Source organism: Polypterus senegalus, unplaced genomic scaffold (assembly GCF_016835505.1).
Source record: "Polypterus senegalus isolate Bchr_013 unplaced genomic scaffold, ASM1683550v1 scaffold_4905, whole genome shotgun sequence".
Classification (NCBI taxonomy): Eukaryota; Metazoa; Chordata; class Cladistia; order Polypteriformes; family Polypteridae; genus Polypterus; species Polypterus senegalus.
The window spans coordinates 21,601-44,613 of record NW_024380494.1 but is presented as its reverse complement, the minus strand read 5'-3'; the positions used below and the strand labels follow the sequence as shown (position 1 = coordinate 44,613).

Sequence of the window (23,013 nt, the reverse complement as noted above, 5' to 3'; positions counted from 1 at the left end):
AATGTGAAAAGCTCGTCATTGCAGTCCGAAGAAAATTCCAGGCTGGAATTGCTGCCAAGGGTTCTTGAACTAAGTACAGAGTAAAGGGTATAAATTCTTGCAGTAATGTGCTACTTCAGATTTGTATTTTTAATATCTTCACAAAAATGAATTTTTTTACTATTAGTCATTCTGTGGTATTTGGTGTTGCTTGATTTTAGCTGCAACATAACAAAATGTGAAAAAAGTGGATGGTTCTGAATACTTTCTGAGTCCACTGTAGAAGGCAAATGTATTGACTTGTTGATGATGATATTCCAGATGTGTACATGTCATTTTCATCTTCAATATGCTAGCTTCTCAAAGAATCTCCATCTTTTCTTTTGGAAAATGGTCATTGTTGTCTTTATGGAGCAGATGGGGACATCAGTTCTGTCATTGAGGTCTACAAAATGCAAGCAATAATGGCAGCTAATTGATCACCACAGGCTTTTAAAATGCATTGACACCTACCATGGAGTAGCTGCTCTCTTACAGATGTGAATGTCTCTCTGTCATCTGAGTGCCCATCAGGGATTCTTTATTTTTAATTTAGTTAATTTTAATGTCCTGTGATTGTCATGTGAAGTTATCATTGATATAGAAAAGAAAATGTCCAATGCTTTACTCTTCTGATCAGTCACAAATTTTTCTCTTTCAGGGTGCTCCAGATAAGAGACTCTGCCCATCAAGTAAGAATTTCGTACATTAAAAAATATGAAACTTAAACAAATTTGAACTTATTATTCAATATGCTTTGTTTTGTGGTGATTTCTGTTGAGATTTTTTGAGTACAAAAAAGCCCATACAGTTCTCTCCATACTGTTTGAGAGACAAATCTTCAGATCTTTTCCCACTTCTATGTGGGGTCATTGTGATTAATCAACTTTCTTCCTGCACCTCCTCCTTAGACAGACCCTATTCATTCAGATCTTACTTTACTCTATCCATCCTACTCCACTTTAGTATCCATCATTTTCTTTCCCATCCCAATCCCTCATTTGTTCACATATTCATTGTTTCTCCACATCACATGTCCATAAAACAACCTGCTTCAACCTATGGTGGTCTCTTTCCTAAGACTTCTCTCTTTAACTTTTCCAAAGTATTCCTTATGTGTGACATTAGCTCTATAGTTTCCACAGTCCTCAATCTCACCCTTTTCCTTATACATGGGTACATTGATACAGTTCCTCCATTCCTTTGGTATTCTTTTCTCTTCTCTTCATCTGCTTTATCTGACTAAAATCCTTCCCAACCTTGTTTCTAGTCTTCGCCATGCCAAAAGTGTTTTGTCCCTCTCTTTTCTCTCAGGTTTTCATACACCTCCTCCAAAATCTGTCCCTGAGCTCTTGCCACTGCCTTCTTGTTTTTCTGCCAATCCATTTATTTATCTTCTTCCCTCCCTGATTGGTACCAGATATTCTTTGCCTCCTTCTTAGCTGTTATCACATCCTGAAACTCCTTGTCCCACCACCATGTCTCTTTGTCCCCATGTGGGCTCCTTCCTGTCATCTTATCCCAACATCTCTTCAATTTTAATGAATACAACTTTGCTGTTCTTCTCCCACTATTCCTCCATACTCTCAAATGAATGCACTTCATTTCAAACTTTCTCCCTAAACCTGTTCATCAGCCTCTTCATCGTTAAATCTCCACCACTTCATCCCTGGTGCTGCTTGCTCTGATTTTATTCTCCTGCTGATTATGATCTCCCAGTCCGTCTCCACACCTGATTCTGACTCACCTGGATGAAGGCATTTCCAGTTCAAGCAGAGGTTCTGCAAATTAGGGATCATGTACCCCTGCAGTAACACCCTGGCCCCCCCCGCCTGTCTTATTGGCCAACATTCCTTGCGAGTGTCAGTACAAGTAGCACCGCTGATGGATGCTGCCATCTAGCGGTGAGAAGATATTCCTGATAGATTGTCTCTCAATATTCTTACATCATAATGTCCATCACACCGTCAAATCTGGCGAATCCCAGTCATTGTCCCAATATTTAGTATCCAAACTCTAACCTTTAGCTTACACTTTTCTTTCCCCTCTCCACTCTTGTCCTTCTAATGCTTCTTCTGGACTACCTTCTTTAGTCGGGCCCACCCTTCAATTCAATGTTATTATGGAGTAACTGAGCAATTTTGTTATTTCACACAAGATGCATAATGACTAACAAACTCAGGATCCCAGATTAGGACATGAGTCCAGCAATGCAATGGGTGACATGTCAGCACCAGACAAATTCAGATGGAATGGAACCAGCGAGAAGTTTCTTTCTTTGGCGGCTGGAGAGTCAATTCTGCCACCAACTTCCAGGGTTTTCCTGCAGGTTGAAGGGCCTACATGCAGGGCTGGATGCAGATTAACATCATACCCAGGACGAAGTAATTGCAGGTTAAGGGCCTTGCTCAAGGGCCCAACGAAGTAGAGTCACTTTTTGTCGTTTATGGATATTGAACCGGCAACCTTCTGATTGCCAGTGCAAATCCCTAGCCTCAGAGCCACCACGCCTGTCTACTCTTTAAGACTAGGAAAATATAACACTATGAGCGTCTGCAATCAGTGACAGCAGCAACAATTTGCCTAGTGTTGTAAAAATGGCTCCATCCTTTGGATGACACCTAAAATCGAGGTCCTGATTCTCTGTGATCATGAAAGATCCTTCATGAAGAGCAGCGTGTATCCTGATATCCTGGGTAAATTAGCCACCAGGGCCTAGTCATCCTGGCTCCCTAATCATCCTCCGTCTCAGATTGGCTAACTATCTATCACCACTTCTTCACCTAACAGCTAATGTGTGTTGAGAGTAATGGTGCAAAAGTGGCTACCATCACATCATCCAGATGGATGCTGCACATAGAGGGTGGTTGAAGTGGCTCACCATTTGCTATGTAAAGCACTTTGAAAAGTGAGGAAAGCAATATATAAATGTAAGGAACAAATTTTATTAGAAGTAGTACATTAATACAAATAATATATATTATTATTATTATTAATGGATAATTTCCTGGGTCTCAGTTTTCATGTTCTTTTTGTCCAATTGAAGTGTAGACATTTTCAGTCAAATATCTTTGATTTATTGGTGTTAAATTTATTCCTGAGCAGAATGATAGACATGTTTTTCAGAGTACATCATTTTAATTATTTATTTCTCTTACAGTATTTCCCATGTGTTCTAACATGTAAAGGTAAGGCACTCAGTGTGAGACACCATATGAGTCTGTCATTGTCTTTTTCTTTTCTGTGTCCCAATCAACTTTGCTTAACCTCCTTAGCGTGACATAAATGTGCATAAGGGATTGAGCTTTATTTTCAACAACAAAAAAGGTATTATGTGTAACAAAAACATCCAAATGACAACACAATAACAGAGTGACAGTAGACAAGACAAGTCTCATGTATACTGAGGTAATGGTACAGATTTAGTGCACATCCTTCATGCAATTTGTTTTGAAACAGTCACCAATGCACATAGTCACTGTTCTCGCAGATGTTGAAAGACTTTTTTTTTTTGTAATATATTTTTATTTTGCCTCCGCATAACAGGAGTCACACATACACACCAGAGTGTCTTCTTCCTGGCTCACCTAAATTAAGTTATACCACCCCAGGATGAGAGAGGGCACTGTTGCTACCAATCTTATGTCCTTCTTCCCTCACAACCATGAGTAAACATCCCTTGAGGGCACCGAAACAAAAGAATCGACACCCCTTCTTGTCCAAAATAAAAGGACACTGTCCACGGAGGATGGTGTCTCATTTTAGATGTTGACCAGGCTTCTGCGCCACCCTGAGCCAGAACAACATCCATCTAAAATGACCGATTGAAATGAATATTTATTGACAAGAAAACACACATTGAAGTCCTTTTGTTTGGTTCCATTGTTTGTTTTTATTGAGATTAAACCGTTTTGTTTTTACCCACTTGGCACACCAAGCCATCTACTTTTGTTCCAGCACCTTTATTTCTCCCATCTAGACAGGTTTGAATGTTAGTGCCCGACACTCATGATCAATGCCATCTGTTGTGTTATAGTAATCGATTATAACACCAAACTTACTTCCATATTTTCCCCAACATGGACATTGACATTTGCTTCATTGTGAACAGTGCTTGGGAGGCAGATGTCTTTTTGGTCCTTCCACTTCATTGCAATCATTTTCCCTTTTTGTCACAAAGCTACTGCACCATGTTTCAGTTTGCATCGTTTTTTGCTTTGAAGTAAAATCTCACGCAGTTCAGGTGCAGTATAGAAACTGCCTTTCATTATAGAGTAACCTTGGTCAGAGCACAGATGATATAGCGATGCCTTATTGGCTCTACCTGCCATCTCAGTTGGTCCCTTTACTGGTGTGAAGTATCCTGTCTCAGATAATCCCAGAACTTGCTTTGCATACAATGTAGAACTTAAAACCAAATCGTTCACAATGAGAATGAGAACATGAATGGAAATATTAAGGAAAAGATCAAGCAACACGTGGCAAGGGCAGAAGTTTTACTGAACAGTTAATATGGGTAAAAAGAGGGAGGTCGTGTTTCACTAACATGCTGGAATTATATGAGAAGGCAACAACAAGATACAATGAGAGTGGAGCGCATGATATTATTGATATTGACTTTCAGAAATTATTTCAAAAATTGGTATATGGGCATCAAAATAAAAGATGCTGGTGTTCAGGGTGTGGTGTGCAGAATTTGCTCAAACACAGGAAGCAGTGAGGAATTTTATTAGAATTGGGTGATGTTAACTGTGGTGTCCAGCAGTGATTAGCACCAGGGCCGCTATTTTTAATTTATATAAATAATTTAATTTGAATATAAATAACAAGCTGTTTAAGAATTCAAATAATACCAAGCTAGGTGGATTACCATCTAATGAAGAATCCATTGAACCATCACATAGGGACTTGGACAGCATACAGGCTTGGGGTGATTCATGGCAGATGAAATCTAATGCTAGTAAATAAAAAGTATTACATATAGGAAGTAAAAATATAAGGTTTGAATACACAATAGGAGGTCTGAAGTAAACCTTAAGAGAATTTTAGATTTAGAAGTCGTACTGGACTCCACACTATCAACTGCCAGACAGAGTTTAGAAGGTATTAAGAACACTAACAGAATGTCAATTTATATAAGACCCTGATGTGTAGAGTACAAGTCCAAGGAAGATGTACTCAAGCTTTATAACACACTGGTGAGTCCTGTGTGTAGTCATGGTCTCCAGGCTACAAAAAGGACTATCAGAATGGAATAAAGTCCAGAGAAGAGCAACCTGGCCTTTTCCAGGGCTACAGGTGATAAGTTATGAGGAGAGATTTAAAAGGCTGAGGCTTTTCAGCTTAAGCTAATGGAGATGAGTGGAGACATTATTGAATATTTTTAAATCATGAAGTAAATTAGTCCAGTGGATAGAAACAGTGACTTTAAAATGAGTTCATCAAGAACACGGGGACAGAGCTGGAAATAAGTTTTAGGTAAATTTTGCATTAACATTAGGAAGTTTTTCTTCTCACATTGAACCACAGGTATATTGAATAAGTGACCTTGTATTGTGGTAGACAGTAGCACTTTAGGGATGTTCAAATCTCGACTTAATGCTATTTTGAAAGAATTAAGTAAATAGAACTAATGAGTACTGTTGGGCTGGATGGCCTTTCCTCATCCAAATTGTTCTAATGTGATTTATTCTACCCAAGACTGCCTTAAATTGTACCTTTTGTTAATTCTTTAGTCACAATTGGGAACAAATCCTTCTGCACATTTTTTATGATCACTTCATACACCTCTCAAAGTTTATACAGTTTCAGTTCTGGGTGAAGGACATCATCATAGTCATAGTCAGGTATTTCATAATGAGTGATAAGCGACATTCACTCTTCACCGGAAATGGACATCAGTAACAACCGGATTGTGGACCAGCACCATCTCTGGACAGGTTTTCCCACTATGCCCTGCCATATCAGGTTTACTGAAAAACACCCAAAAGTCATCTTCATTGATAGGCTGTCAGCGAATGCGACAAGCAAATGGTTTACTCTGATTGTTCTGACAATGCTCAGTATAGCAGTTCATTTCAACAACTATTTAATCCACCAGACTGTCATTGACAAATCATAAATAGTTCTGGTAATCAGGATGAACTGGCATCATTAGTGCAGAGTTACCCATAAATTAACCATAAGAAAGTCAGTGGCCGCAGTTTCAAGAAGATGACAAATATGAATATAACTGAAACAGTGCAGGTCAGGATCTACTAGCCAGGTGGTATTTTCGCTATTTGTGTCAATGTTTGATAACCAATTCACATCATCATCATTACTGCACGATTCAAGCAATTCTTCAGCTTCAGTCAGTTTTAAAACTTGCTCCAGGGCTTTTCATTTGCCATTGTTTTTTTGGTTGAAAGCTCTGCCCCGTCTTGAATATTTAAAAATTAAAAAACAGTTGCCATAAAGTAGTTGATGCATAGAAAAATTATTTTCTCCAGCATGATATTCTTTCATCCTCTAGGTGAAACTAGAACAAGAAGCATAAAGAGTTGGGGCACCTGCAGGCAAACCACATACAATTGAGAAACAAACACAATAGAGAAACACATTAGGAAGTGAATAAAAACGTCTTCACAGTCTAAAGAGTGACTGCTTCAAGATGGCGGCACTTCTGATTAAATATAATCAGAATGTATGAAATGCTTCCAATGTGGCTGTCCTTCTCACATGTTCCCACATCTCAGCAGAGGACCATTGAGTTTTTACTTGCCTCTCTGTCTAAGACTCTTTCTTGCCCCATCACTCAGGAAGGCTGGATGGCCAGCTTTAGGAAGAGTCCTGGTTGTTTCAAACTTCTTCCATTTCACATTTCATGAGGTCATTTTGAACACTCATAATTTTAGAAATGGTTTGATAACGTTTCCCTGATTTATACTTCACCACAGTTTTTTTGGGGAGGTCTACAGAGAGATCCTTGGACTGCTTGACTTGGTTGTTGTCCTGATATGCAGTGTGAATTGTGAGACCTTCTATACACAGAGACACGTGTGTCTTTCTGAATGATGTGTAATCCATTCAGTTTGCCTCAGGTGGACTCTAATAGGGTTCTTGACACATCTCAAGGATCAGTAAATCAAACAGGATACACCTTAGTGACACAGGAAACTGTCTGAGTACTTCTAGGAATATATGAGACATTTCAGTTTAAATTTTTAAAAATTTGGTAACTGTTCTGTAAGAAATGTTCACACATTGTCATTTTGGCTTTCTGAATGTAGACTGATGGACAAAAATGGACAATTTTTCCATTGAAAATGAAATCTAAAACACCATGCAATGTGCAGATAGTGAAGGTGACTGAATACTTTCTAAATCCAATGCATTTCACATGGAGTTGGAGCAGCATAGCGATTAGCTAAACAAACAGGACTGATGGACTGAGTGGTCTGCTCTCGTTTGTCAAATTTCTTTTGTTTTTTATGTTCTCTGTAAATTCTACTTTATGTGAATCATTCCACTCATTTTTACTTATCTTTGTTAAAAATCTTATCTTGTGTATCATAACCATCTTGGCCCCTTAGTCTCATCCTCTCTGCTGACAACTGGCCTTCTTTACCATTTGTTGCTCTGCAGTCCTTTCATTGAATGTTTAATTGTTACATTTGCTGTAATCTGCTCATTCATCTTTTGTTTTTTTTTTCTTCTTAGATGAAGAGACGTCAAGCATCCACTGAAGCGTCTAATTATTAAAAACCTTTTGTAGTCAAATTTTAATAAAGTAGTCATGCATCACTATTCCTTGTGTCTTCAATTGTCAATCCAGATTGATCACATAGATTTGTTACTCCACCATGACGGCTCTAGTGGATTCCTTTGATTTCAGACATTCCTGTGAATGAGCAAGCTTCATGGCTGCTATAGAATCACTGGAGACACCTTGTGTTTATGTTCCTTCGTGAGGTATACAATCTCCTATGATGATAATGATGATGGCAGCAAAAGCTAAGACTTTCATACCAAGATCTCGAAAAATTCAGTATGTCTGCTTAAATAATTTGAAATACAGCATACAATTTCACATGCTCACAAGGTGTTTCCAGGCCATCTGAGAGATATAATCCTCCTAGCAAGTGCTGGATCTTCTCCAGGGTTTCCTGCCAGCTGACCATGCCTGCAAAACCTCCACAGGGAGGTGCCAAAGTAGGCATCTATACCAGATGCCCGAACAAACCTCAATTGTTTCCTCTTGATGCGGAGGGTCAATGCAATATGCTTTTTTCAGCATCCTGTACTTGCCTACTTAAGACATTCAAGGAGCAGGTTCATTTTCCCAAGTTTACAGCAGAATTTTCAGATGGAAAAAAATGTGAGAAATGAAAAACATATGTGATAATGGTGTTAAAACAATTTGTTTGCAAAGTTTTACTCATCACTACTCTTCTTAAAAACAAACAAACAAAAAAACAACTAGACCATAACATGACAATTCCTAATCCTGATGTTTCCATTTCAAACTCAGATGTGATCAGGGTCAGCATTATCAGCATTAGGTATAAGACAGGAATCAACCCTTTAACGGGTGCCGTCCATCACAGGACACACCATGTTTGTGTCGTCAGAGGAACATCAGAATCCCCGACTTCATTACATCCTGGTGTGAAATCTAGGGCCACAGGGCACTACAGATAGCAGAGCACAGAATATTAGTGGCACACAGATAACCCTTCTCAGTGTAGTTCTTACTTCAAAAGGTCGGAAGTTACCATATAACCATTCCCAGAATGGTGAGCATTCAGGATTTATTATAATATTTGTATATTCTACATTTAATGCTTTACATGTACGTACATTAAAATTAATTTTACACAGTTCTGCCCAAGCTGGTGTGCTATCCAATATTCCTCTGTAACAATTATTTAACTGATTGTTCGTTGTCTGCCTTTTCTCTCAGTTTGGTATAATCTGCAAAACTAGCCATTGTATTGATTACAGTATACAGTATCTCTGTCCCGATCACTTATTTATATTAAAAGCAGCAGCCCCAGCACCAATCACAGAGGGACACAACTTTTAATATCATCTGAACCTGAAAGAGGTTCCCCTCACTATTACCCTATGCTTATATGTTTAAGACATAATTAACATAATTAATTAATAATTCAATAAATTCAATGCCCAATCCAGTGTACAAAATGTAAGCCTCCTCTGTGTCTGGTGATAAATTAATTTTTCCCAAGGACTGAGATGACAAATAATTTTGAAAGTAAAGGTTTGGACGAGTACATAATTCTAAGCATATTGTATAGCAAGCAGGGGGCAACACCAAAACCTCCAAACCCCAGACCCAATAATGCCCAACATAATCACAGGTTCATATAATGGATTTTTAATCCTCAAAGTACCTTGAACAATAAAGCACAGCCAATAATCATTCAAATAATGAAATTCCGGTTCTCTTCTTCCCAGTTGTGAAACCTCAAGGTAGGTCAGCGGACTCCTTTTATTCTGGACCCAGAATGGCTTCTGGTAATCCAGCATGGCTTGTGAGGAGCATTTCCGGGATGTTTGGGAACCAGTATGATCTTCCCCTGAACATTCTCCATCCAGTTATAATTGGTGAAAAAGACAAAACAGAAGTGCAAAAAGTAACAATAAGCAAAATGATCCACTACAGTGCATTACTGATTGATGGAAAATAATCCATACAAATCGATTGACAAGGACAAAAATAAAAAATACATATCCCCAATAATTACAGTTACTACCAAGGAATTCACCATAGCAAATGATACTGGTCTGCAAAATGGAAAAAGAAATTTCAATAATCAAATCAATTTGTAGCAGCCATCAAAATAAGCACCACATGGACTCTCAAGAACTAGGAGGCACCCTGGCATATCAAGAAGAGCAGCAGCTGATGCCAACCTGGTGCTGTGTTTTTAAATTTAATCATTTAATCTGTGTACACATCATATGATGCTCTTGTCCTTCCTTGATGTTTTTAAAGTCCTGCTCAGAAATTGGCATTGAGATTATTTTTCTTTCAACTATTTATTGACAAAAACAACACAACTAAACATTGCTACCCCTTCGTAAATCACTCTCGCTTTATTCCGGCACAAATTTCCGTGTATTTTTTTCACCCTAGAATATTCACTCCAGTCACGTCAATCGAGGTTCTTGTATCTTCCTACCAGAATGTGAATTCCAGTCCATCTGGCTTCTCCAGACGAATATACAATAATCAAAGAAAAAATATCACTAATAAACATTCATATTTTTCAATATGTGTAATTGTATCAAAGGACCACTTTATCTGTAGTGTGTTCAGGACTTATAGTGTTCACTCCGGAGTGTCGATCAGGACACTGGCAAATGATGCAGAGAATTCCACACAGCAGCTCAGAATGAAATTGAATTAATTTATTTGAAGATATACACCAGTATTTGAATAGGTATAGGTGTATGTGTGTGTGTGGTCTACAATAAAAAAGATACATAAAACTTATTGGTTAATTGATCAAAGTCCACTAGATGGCATAATCTTGACCCCTCGGCTCTTGAAAATTTTAGACCCATCTCTAACCTGCCTTTCTTAAGTAAAATTCTAGAGAAGGCAGTCATTATGCAGTTAAATGATAACCTAAATAAACCTGCTATTCTTGATAAATTTCAGTCGGGTTTTAGAACAAATCACAGCACAGAAACTGCACTCGTTAAAGTAGTAAATGACTTACAGGTAACTGCAGACAGAGGCCATTTATATGTTCTCATCCTCTTAGATCTGAGTGTCTAGGAAAATATAAAACTATAAGCGTCTGCAATCAGTGACAGCAGCAACAATTTGCCTAGTTTTGTAAAAATGGCTCCATCCTTTGGATGACACTTAAAATCGAGGTTCTGATTCTCTGTGATCATGAAAGAGCCTTCATGAAGAGCAGCGTGTATCCTGATATCCTGGGTAAATTAGCCACCAGGGTCATCCTGGCTCCGTAATCATCCTCCGTCTCAGATTGACTAACTATCTCTCACCACTTCTTCACCTAACAGCTAATGTGTGTTGAGAGTAATGGTGCAAAAGTGGCTACCATCACATCATCCAGATGGATGCTGCACATACAGGGTGGTTGTAGTGGCTCACCACTTGCTATGTAAAGCACTTTGAAAAGTGAGGAAAGCAATATATAGATGTAAAGAATAATTTTTATTAGTAGTAGTACATTAATACAAATAATATATATTATTATTATTAATGGATAACTTCCTGAGTCTCAGTTTTCATGCTCTTTTTTGTCCACTTGAAGTGTAGACGTTTTCAGTCAAATATCTTTGATTTATTGGTGTTAAATTTATTCCTGAGCAGAATGATAGACATGTTTTTCAGAGTACATCATTTTAATTATTTATTTCTCTTGCAGTATTTCCCACGTGTTTTAACATGTAAAGTGTGAGACACCATATGAGTCTGTCATTGTCTTTTTCTTTTCTGTGTCCCAATCAATTTTGCTGAACCTCTTTAGCGTGACATAAGTGTGCATAAGGGATTGAGCTTTATTTTCAACAACAAAAAAAAAGGTATGTGTATGTTGTGATGGGAGATTTTACATATAACTTGATAAACGTTTTGTATGTCTTTATTTATAATTTAGGCAAACCAAGTGGTGAGAGGTATTCGTGTTTGCACAACCCCCAACCCTTTTTACGACTGTCTCTTTGTAATTTTATGACAGGATTGGGGGTGTGTCTTAAACCAGGTTAGCTTAACATATGGTCTTGGGGGGGTTGCAGGTGTTAAATGTACTATTTCTCCCATTGGTCTGAGATATGGCTGTTTGGAATTGGCTTGTCTCAGAGGCCTTTAAGTACCATGATGTCCTATTGGTTCTAGGAATTGGAGAGAACATCTATAAATGTACTTGCTCAACCACATTCTCTCTCTCTAACCAACATATGATGAAGAAGCATCTCTCTTGCTAACCTGTGATGATGAAGACACCACAATGAAGAGCACAGCTCAGCAGCCATATTGAACAGACATGTGGCTGAAAGCTGAGCACCAACGATGCCTTAACTAGAGACATTTTAAGTAACTGCAAGTCTGTGTGCCACCTGAATTACACACCACCATTTTATCAGGTTGTATGGTTGCCAATATTCAAATGTACTTTGCATTTTGTTATTATTTATGAATATTATCAGTAATACATTATTTTATGTGAAACTTAACTCCTGCTTGTCTTTTTACTACATCTAATTGCCTGAGGTTATAGATATAGAAGGGAAGGTGGGGAGAAGTTATATATAATATCTTATAAACGTGGTAAGTCTGTGAGATTAGGCATTCTAAGGCTACATATTAATAATACAATAGGGAAAGTAGAGCAATACATATATTACTCTACCAAGATAAAACAATTGGCATAGTCGGCAGGATTTTGGGTAACCAAGTTTTGCACCCTGTTTGCAAATACTGTTTTGATGTATGTGTTTGTTTATGTATGTGAATTTTAGGGCACCCAGTGTACAAATGCGGTGGAAGTAAAACATTGTTTGGTTGCTGAATGGAATATAACCAACAAAGTGTAGAGACTTCATGTGTGTCACAAGGACACCCGCATGTTTGTTAGTGCTGGTGTAGTGAGTCCCTAATTAAAGTGCTAGGAGTGGTGAAAGATGCATGCGTCATTCATACGGCATTTAAGTGGTTAAAGTGCTAGGGAGTGATGGGACATGCATTCGTCATTCATACGGTACTTATTCGTTTAGAATCTTTGTGTATGTATGTGTATGTTTGCTTACAGGGGCAAAAGTAGGCCAACCCATAACGAATTTGGCAAATTGTATTAGAGTAAATTGTAGACTTAGAAATGCCTAAGTTCATTTTAAAGTCAGCCATCTTCCAGTGGAGTGGCAGAGGGAAGCAGGCTAAAGCTAGGAAACCTGTAGTTCAGGTAGAGAAAGCAGAAGCTGAGCTGAGTGTGCCACAAAATGGAAGGGGCTGGAAGGATTAAAAGCAAGAAAACAGAGATCAGGTTTAAAGAAGACAGCTGCTGTTATAAGAGGTTTACTAGCTTGTATTATTGGTAATAAGGAAGATCATGATAAGGAAGAAAATAGCAAAGTGAATGAAAGTGAAAGTTATGGAATGTTGAGTGAGAGTTTTGAAAGATGTAACAGTTGGTGTGATAATTGTGAAGTGTTAGCATGTAGAACATCCGCTGCTAAAGTAGAAAGCAGTGAAAGAAGTGGAAAAAAGAAATGTAAACCGCCCATGGTGAAAGTTAGGGCAATAGTAACCAGATCGGACTGGAACCCTAAAACATGGGTGGGTGACTTACATGAGACAGATGAGTGCTCAGATAAAGAGTGGTAGAGAGATGAAAGGAAGGGAAAACAGCAAGGGTGTTTTCTTCCTTTATTCTCCACTGCACCACAATCTCCAGGTAATTCTGAGGTCTGTCCAGTATTTAAAGAGCATGCTACACTGATAGGTATTTCACCACTGTTAGGAAAGGTAACCAGTGCTGCACTGAAATTTGATTTAGGACAAAGAGATCAGATAGAAGGCAGAGGAGCTGGTGAGTGTGAATGGCAATTGTTGACTAGAGGGCATGAACTGGATATTGGCATATGGTACTGAGTAAAGAAAGTGTGGAATTAAAACAAAGAACAATGGAAATGAAAGGATTCAAGTGCTTGTGTGTGAAAGGTCTGAATGTGCTAGTGCAAGAATGGCTGAGTTGGAAAGAAAGTGCACCAGTTTAGGAGTTGGTTTGAATGGATCAGGACAAGCCAAAGAACAAAGGATTGGGGATGGTGCAGCAGGAAGTTTTACAAGCTCAGGCAGGAAGCCAGGAATGCACAGGGGTGTGAAGGTCCTAACAGCTCTGCTAGGCCCAGCTGTAATTAAAAAGCACACACACTTAGGTTCAGTAATTCGAAACCTGACTGACCAGTTGTTTAAAAAGACAGCCTATGAATCTCCATGCAATAAAATGGAGAAAAGTGAGCTGGTCTTTAGTAAAGAACACAGGTCAGTTTTAGGAGATGCTGGATTTAGAACTTGGGATTCTGGAGGCTTTAGCCCACACTTTCAGGTAGCAGTTAGCAGCATACAATAAAAAAGGACACACAGGCAATGAAAAAATAGAAGGGTAGTGCAGGAAGACAGGAAATGGAAAACAGTTATTTCTGTTTCAATTTTCTGGCCTTTTGCAATAGTGCTACTTCTATTGTAAGGTTTTTATGGACTTTGGTTTGGTGCAGGTAATAAATAGTGAAGGCAATTAGCAGAGTAAAATCCATGCAGGAGATCGGGTTACCATTGGCACATTGGATGGCATGGCACTAGTGCTAAGCTGTTCCAATGAATGCCTGGAAGCAAAGTTTGAGTTTGGCACCAGGTCGACAGCCAAGAAAATGAGATGGACAGAAACTGCTTTGTCACCTTCCATTTTGCAGACCTGCCTACATAGTGGAATGAAAAAACGACAAAGTCAACAAGCAAAGACAAAGACAAAGACATGAAGAAGAACTGAAGAGACAGCAAGAAAAGACACTTACTGGGGTTTAAGTGAGTAACAAGTCCACAAGTCATGCAATAATAATAGGACTAGTCACAATAGCTATAGTTTAAAAGGAAAGGTTTGTTCAATACTGCAGCAAATTTATATTCCAAGGGGTGGAAACTGAACAAACCAGTTAGGAATGCCAAAATAAGGGGATTACTTTTGGGCTCATAAAGTATACATTCTGGGTATTAATTAATTAAGTGGGATATTAATATAATTAACAATATTAAGAAAATGTATACTAAGAAAATTGGTGAACTTTTCAGGAAAGCAGGTGCAGCTGATACATTTGCAAGACATATGGGCTCCGATGTTTAGGTATAGTCTAATTGGGAAAATATGGAAGCCCTGCTGAGATTGTCGGCTATGGTGCAGGCACAGGACCAGTGGGCCAATTCTGAACTGAGGTGTTTAGCACAATGAGTATGCATATGGTGAGCAAACAACTCTAGGGGTGGCCTACGGGGGGAATGATGAGAGTTGCATAGCTTGATGTCTCATGGTGGTGATGCCAGCCTATACTGGTAAAGGCTGATGGCAGTCAAGAGTTGCACCATGGGTAGGAAAGCACAAGAGGCAACTAAGTCAACCCCAAATGTGTGCAGAGGGCCACAAATGTTGGTTTGTGAACAGTTTATGCAGTGGCACATGTGCTGTCACTTGGGCAGAAGTGGTTGTACTGGCACCTGTGGCATGTTACCTTTCAAATTTTGATGTTAATTGTACAGCTGCATATGCTTAAACAGATAGTTTGGGACAGGGGTCTAATTAGCAGTTAGACACAAAACAAGCACAGATTAAAAATTCACACAATAGACTAAATTGTAGTGGACTAGTTTAGTGGAAGGTGTGGACTTGTCTCATTTTGAACCACCAGATCTGATGACATATGAAGACTGCAGAAAGCTAAAGAAACAGTTAAAGGAAGCTGGAGCAGATACACGTCATCAGGAGCGCTTCCAAGTTCTTCAGATTGTCTTTGAAATAAAGAAGATATGTAATGGACAAATGGTCACGGACAACTTTTAACACTGGGAGAGCAAATACTGCCAATCAATGCACAAGTTATGCATCAGACTCTTTAAACAATTTAAAGACATTGTTTATAAAGACATTGTACAAAACATTCATCGGGGTGGAGTGTTGTGATGGGAGATTTTACATATAACTTGATAAATGTTTTGTATGTCTTTATTTATAATTTAGGCAAACCAAGTGGTGAGAGGTATTCGTGTTTGCACAACCCATTTACCCATTTTGCACCCCCTTTTACGACTGTCTCTTTGTAATTTTATGACAGGATTTGGGGGAGATGTGTCTTAAACCAGTTTGATCCCCCACACAAAGCCAGGTTAGCTTAACATATGGTCTTGGGGGGGTTGCAGGTGTTAAATGTACTATTTCTCCCATTGGTCTGAGATATGGCTGTTTGGAATTGGCTTGTCTCAGAGGCCTTTAAGTACCATAATGTCCTATTGGTTCTAGGAATTGGAGAGAACATCTATAAATTTGCTTGCTCAACCACATTCTCTCTCTCTAACCAACATATGATGAAGAAGCATCTCTCTTGCTAACCTGTGATGATGAAGACAACACAATGAAGAGCACAGCTCAGCAGCCATATTGAACAGACATGTGGCTGAAAGCTGAGCACCAACGATGCCTTAACTAGAGACATTTTAAGTAACTACAAGTCTGTGTGCCACCTGAATTACACACCACCATTTTATCAGGTTGTATGGTTGCCAATATTCAAATGTACTTTGCATTTTGTTATTATTTATGGATATTATCAGTAATACATTATTTTATGTGTAACTTAACCCCTGCTTGTCTTTTACTACATCTAATTGCCTGAGGTTATAGTTATAGAAGGGAAGGTGGGGAGAAGTTATATAAAATAATATCTCATAAACGGTGGTAAGTCTGTGAGATTATGCATTCAAAGGCTGCATATTAATAATACAATAGGGGAAAGTAGAGCAATACATATATTACTCTACCAAGATAAAACAGTGTAACATAAACATCCAAATGACAACACAATAACAGAGTGACAGTAGACAAGACAAGTCTCATGTATACTGAGGTAATGGTACAGATTTAGTGCACATCCTTCATGCAATTTGTTTTGAAACAGTCACCAATGCACATAGTCACTGTTCTCGCAGATGTTGAAAGATTTTTTTTTTTCGTAATATATTTTTATTTTGCCTCTGCATAACAGGAGTCACACATACACACCAGAGTGTCTTCTTTCTGGCTCACCTAAATTAAGTTATACCACCCCAGGATGAGAGAGGGCACTGATGCTACCAATATTATGTCCATCTTCCCTCACAACCATGAGTAACCATCCCTTGAGGGCACCGAAACAAAAGAATCCCCACCCCTTCTGGTCCAAAATAAAAGGACACTGTCCACGGAGGATGCCGTCTCATTTTAGATGTTGACCAGGCTTCTGCGCCACCCTGAGCCAGAACAACATCCATCTAAAATGACCGATTGAAATGAATATTTATTGACAAAAAAACACACATTGAAGTCCTTTTGTTTGGTTCCATTGTTTGCTTTTTATTGAGATTAAACCGTTTTTTTTTTTACCCACTTGGCACACCAAGCCATCTACTTTTGTTCCAGCACCTTTATTTCTCCCATCTAGACAGGTTTGAATGTTAGTGCCCGACACTCATGATCAATGCCATCTGTTGTGTTATTGTAATCGATTATAACACCAAGCTTACTTCCACATTTTCCCCAACATGGACATTGACATTTGCTTCATCGTGAACAGTGCTTGGGAGGCAGATGTCTTTTTGGTCCTTCCACTGCATTGCAATCATTTTGCCTTTTTGCCACAAAGCTACTGCACCATGTTTCACTTTGGTGTGTTCACGTGATGGGAATGATCAGGCATATCATGGCAGTTCAGTCATATAGAGCTGTATACATCAGGCTTTGCTTTGAAGTAACATCTCACACAGTTCAGGTACAAAATAGAAACTGCCCTTCATTATACAGTAACCTTGGTCACAGCACAGATGATGTAGTGATGCCTTATTGACTGTCTTGCCATCTCAGTTGGTCCCTTTATTGGTGTGAAATATCCTGTCTCAGATGTTCCCAGAACTTGCTTTGCATACAATGTAGAACTTAAAACCAAATCATTCACATTGACAATGAGAACATGGAAGGAAATATTAAGGAAAAGATCGAACAACACATGGCAAGGACAGAAGTTTTTACCAATCAGTCAATATGGGTCCAAAAGAGGGAGGTCATGTTTCACTAACATGCTGCAATTCTATGAGAAGGCAACAACAAGATACAATCAGAGTGGAGCGCATGACATTATTGATATTGACTTTCAGAAATTATTTCAAAATTTGCTATATGGGCATCAAAATAAAAGATGCTGGTGTTCAGGGAGTGGTGTGTAGATGGGTGCAGAATTGGCTGAGACACAGGAATTAGAGGGTGATGGTGTGAGGAATCTTATTAGAATTGGGTGATGTTAACTGTGGTGTCCAGCAGTGATTAGCACCAGGGCCGCTATTTTTAATTTATATAAATAATTTGATTTGAAAATAAATAACAAGCTGCTTAAGAATTCAAATAATACCAAGCTAGGTGGATTACCATCTAATCAAGAATCCATTGAACCATCACATAGGGACTTGGACAGCATACAGGCTTGGGGAGATCTGTGGCACATGAAATCTAATGCCAGTAAATAATAAGTATTACATATAGGAAGTAAAAATATAAGGTTTAAATACATAATAGGAGGTCTGAAGTAAACCTTAAGAGAAGGATTTAGAAGTCGTAGTGGACTCCACACTATCAACTGCCAGACAGAGTTTAGAAGGTATTAAGAACACTAACAGAATGTCAAGTTATATAAGACCCTGATGTGTAGAGTACAAGTCCAAGGAAGATGTACTCAAGCTTTATAACACACTGGTGAGCCCTGTGTGTAGTCATGGTCTCCTGGCTACAAAAGGACTATCAGAATAGAAGAAAGTCCAGAGAAGAGCAACCTGGCCTTTTCCAGGGCTACAGGTGATAAGTTATGAGGAGAGATTTAAAAGGCTGAGCCTTTTCAGCTTAACCAAAGGGAGATGAGTGGAGACATGATTGAATATTTTTAAATCATGAAGTAAATTAGTCCAGTGGATAGAAACAGTGACTTTAAAATGAGTTCATCAAGAACACAGGGACAGAGTTGGAAATTAGTTTTGGGTAAATTTTGCATTAACATTAGGAAGTTTTTCTTCGCACAGTGAACCACAGGTATATTGAATAAGTGACCATGTATTGTGGTAGACAGTAGGACTTTAGGGATGTTCAAATCTCGACTTGATGCTATTTTGGAAGAATTAAGTGATTAGAACTAATGAGCTCTGTTAGGCTGTATGGCCTGTTCTCATCAAACTTGTTCTAATATGATTTATTCTACCCAAGACTGCCTTCCATTGCAACTTTTGTTAATTCTTTAGTCTTAATTTGGAACAAAACCTTCTGCACATTTTTGATGATCACTTCATACACATCTCAAAGTTTATACAGTTTCAGTTCTGGGTGAAGGACATCATCATAGTCATAGTCAGGTATTTCATAATGAGTGATAAGTGACATTCACTCTTCCCCAAAATGGGCATCAGTAACAACCGAATTGTGGACCAGCACCATCTCTGGACAGGTTTTCCCACTATGCCCTGCCATATCAGGTTTACTGAAAAACACCCAAAAGTCATCTTCATTGATGGACTGTCAGCGAATGTGACAAGCAAATGGTTTACTGTGATTTTTCTGACAATGCTCAGTATAGCAGTTCATTTCAACACCTATTTAATTCACCAGACTGTCACTGACAAATCATAAATAGTTCTGGTAATCAGGATCAATTGGCATCATTAGTGCGGAGTTACCCATAAATGAGCAATAAGAAAGTCATCAGGATTGTCCGCAGTTTCAAGAAGATGTCAAATATGAATATAACTGAAACAGTGCAGGTCAGGATCTACCAGACAGGTGTTAGTTTCACTATCTGTGTTAATATTTGATAACCAATTCACATCATCACAACTACTGCACGAATCAAGCAATTGTTCAGTTTCAGTCAGTTCTAAAACTTGCTCCACGGCTTTTCATTTGACATTGTGAATGTTGAAAAATCAAAAAAGAGTTGCCATAAAGTACTTGACGCATAGAAAAATTATTTTCTCCAGCATGATATTATTTCATCCTCTAGATGAAACCCCAATAATCATAAAGAGTTGGGGCACCAGCAGGCAAACCACATACAATTGAGAAACACATTAAGAAGTGAATAAAAACATCTTCACAGATGTGAGTCTCAAGAGTGACTACTCCAAGATGGCGACACATCTGATTAAATATAGTCAAGAAGGGGCGGGTCCAGGGTGGATGTACATGGGAAGTGATGTCAGAGGTGGTAGTACTGTCAATCATCCAGTCAGCAGAGTAAGGAGAAGAAGAGTGTTAGTAAATAGTGCCACATTGTGGATAGACGAAGAATTACCACCAACTGAGCCCTTAAGTTGTTCCCAAGGCACATGTGTGTGACACCATATTTACGTAGACTTCCAAGCCTGAGTTATTCTCAGGATTAACACTCAGGTGGTTAACTCAGTTTTTCTGTTTTTCCTAATGGCACCTTTAGTTCTTTTTAGTTTGTTGTTTCATTTGGGGTTTAAATGGGCTTTGGATGGGTCACTCCAGGACACTAAGAGACTTGTCCTGAAGCCAGTCCAGCTTTGTTTTGGCTATAAGCTTCAAGTCAATGTAATGCTGAAAGGTGAACTGTCACCCCAGTCTGAGGTGGCATGCATTCTGGAACAGATTTTCTTCAAGGACCTCTCTGTATTTGGCTACATTCATCTTTACCTCAATTCTAACCTGTCTCCCTGTCCGTGCCTTTGAGAAGTATCCCAATGGTAAGATGATACCCCCAACCATGTTTCACCAGTGGGATGGTATCAGGCAGGTTCAGGTAGTTCTGTTTTTGTCTTATTAGGCCAGAGAATCTTTCTACTCAAACTTTAAGCATCCGTTAAACTGTAATATGCCTTTTACTGAAGAGCGATTTCTGTCAAGCCTCTCTACCATAAATGCCCAATGGATGAAGTGCTTCCAATGTGGGCGTGTTTCTCACAGGTTCCCACATCCCAGCAGATGACCATTGAGTTTTTTCTTTCCCCTCTGATTAAGACTCTATTTTGCCACATCACTCAGGATGGCCAGCTTTAGGAAGAGTCGTGGTGGTTGCAAACTTCTTCCATTTCACATTTCATGAGGTCACTTTGAACACTCACAATTTTAGAAATGGTTTGATAACTTTTCCCTGATTTATACTTCACCACAGTTTTTTTGGGGGTCTACAGAGAGATCCTTGGACTGCATGGCTTTGTTGTTGTCCTGATATGCAGCATGAATTGTGAGACTTTCTATACACAGGGAGACACATGTGTCTTTCTAAATGATGTGCAATCCAATCAGTTTGCCTCAGGTGGACTCCAATAGGGTTCTTGATACATCTCAAGGATCAGTAAAGCAAACAGGATACACCTGAGTGACACAGCAAACTGTCTGAGTACTTATAAGAATATATGAGAGATTTCAGTTTAGATTTTTTAAAATTTGGTAGCTTTTCTGAAAGAAATGTTCACACATTGTCATTTTGGTTTTCTGAATGTAGACTGAGGGACAGTTTTGCCATTGAAAATGAAATCTACAACACCATACAATGTGCAGATAGTGAAGGTGACTGAATACTTTCTAAATCCAATGCATTTCACATGGAGTTGGAACAGCTTAGCGATTAGCTAAACAAACGGGATTGATGGACTGAGTTGTATCCTCTCGTTTGTCGAATTTCTGTTGCTTCTTATGTTCTCTGAAAATTCTACTTTATGTGAATCATTCCACTCAATTTTACTTATCTTTGTTAAAAAATCTTATCTTGTGTGTCATAACTATCTTGGCCCCTTAGTCTCATCCCCTCTGCTGACAACTGGCCTTCTTTACTATTTGTTGCCCTGCAGTCTTTTCATTGAATGTTTAATTGTTATGTTTGCTGTAATCTACTCATTCATCTTTTTTTTTCATTTCAGATGAAGAGACATCAAGCATCCACTGAAGCGTATAATTATTAAAAACCTTATGTAGTCAAATTTTAATAAAGTAGTCATGCATCGCTATTCCTTGTGTCTTCATTTGTCAATCCAGATTGATCACATAGATTTGTTACTCCACCATGACAGCTCTCGTGGATTCCTTTGATTTCAGACATTCCTGAGAATGAGCAAGTTTGATGGCTGCTATACAACCACTGGAGACATCTTGTGTTTATGTTCCTTAGTGAGGTATACAATATAATGATGATGGCAGCAAAAGCTAAGACCTTCATACCAAGATCTTGAAAAATTCAGTATGTCTGCTTAAATAATTTGAAATACAGCATACAATTTCACATGCTGTTTAGCCAAATCATCCCCAAATTTATTTGCCATTGATTCATTCATTTTCCACCACTTATCTGAAGGGGGCAACAATCTTAGCAATGAGACCCATGTGTTCTTTTCCCAGTGTGGACGCTGAAGTTAAAAACAACGGGAGACAAAAACTCCAATTTAAACTAAAAAGCAATTTTTTATTCTTGGTGAGTTTAAGAGACTGCAAAAGCTCAGTGCCACTGACTTGTTAGAACAGACAGCCTGCCTGCCTGAAAAGAAAAAAATCCTTTCTTTTGTTACCTATCTTATTCATTAGCCAAAGAGAAAAAACATGGTAGTTCATTTTGAGGTCAAGGATAGATTGCTGTAAGTTACGGTTACATCCTGATTTATTACATACAGGAGTGTACAGAGTTTCTTACCAAAATAAGGAGTTATCAGGCACTCACATTCCTAAGGAATACGCCCTTATCAGCTTACACACACAAGACCAGTTTAAAGCAGTTTTGTATAGTTCAGTACATTAGTTATAAAGAAGTTACATTCTTATAGCTTTAATATCTTTATTAGATTTTGTTTGGTTAGATTAATAAATTCTTATTTATTAATCCACAAGGGACATGTTTCTTATAGTTTTAAGCAAGAATTCAGAAACTATCACATTGATTTATAATATCACAGTGTGTTCTGTTAGTATCAAGAGGTCAGCATTTTCTCATAAAAGAATGCAAGTTACTCTCATAATTCTGTGCACAAGCTTAATTCTTTGTCTACCTAAATGAAGAACAAATAATATAGAAGTAAAAATCATATAGCTCTCTGCAGCATGATTAATACAAAATAGTCATTAGCATTGTGAGGTAAATATTTATAATCATTACAGTTAAAAAAGTTTTTTCTTTCTCAGTTCCCCCTTTTGTGTAACAGTAACCTTCAAACACTTATATCGCAGA

General features: G+C 38.4%; 1 long non-coding RNA gene across 1 annotated transcript; it reads left to right on the top strand.

Moving 5' to 3' along the window:
• The first annotated feature begins 678 nt into the window (after positions 1-678).
• On the top strand, positions 679-7,806 carry LOC120520236. Its single transcript, XR_005631793.1, has 3 exons — positions 679-710; positions 3,179-3,206; positions 7,720-7,806. It is a non-coding gene; the product is annotated as an uncharacterized LOC120520236 (long non-coding RNA).
• Positions 7,807-23,013: the final 15,207 nt, after the last annotated feature.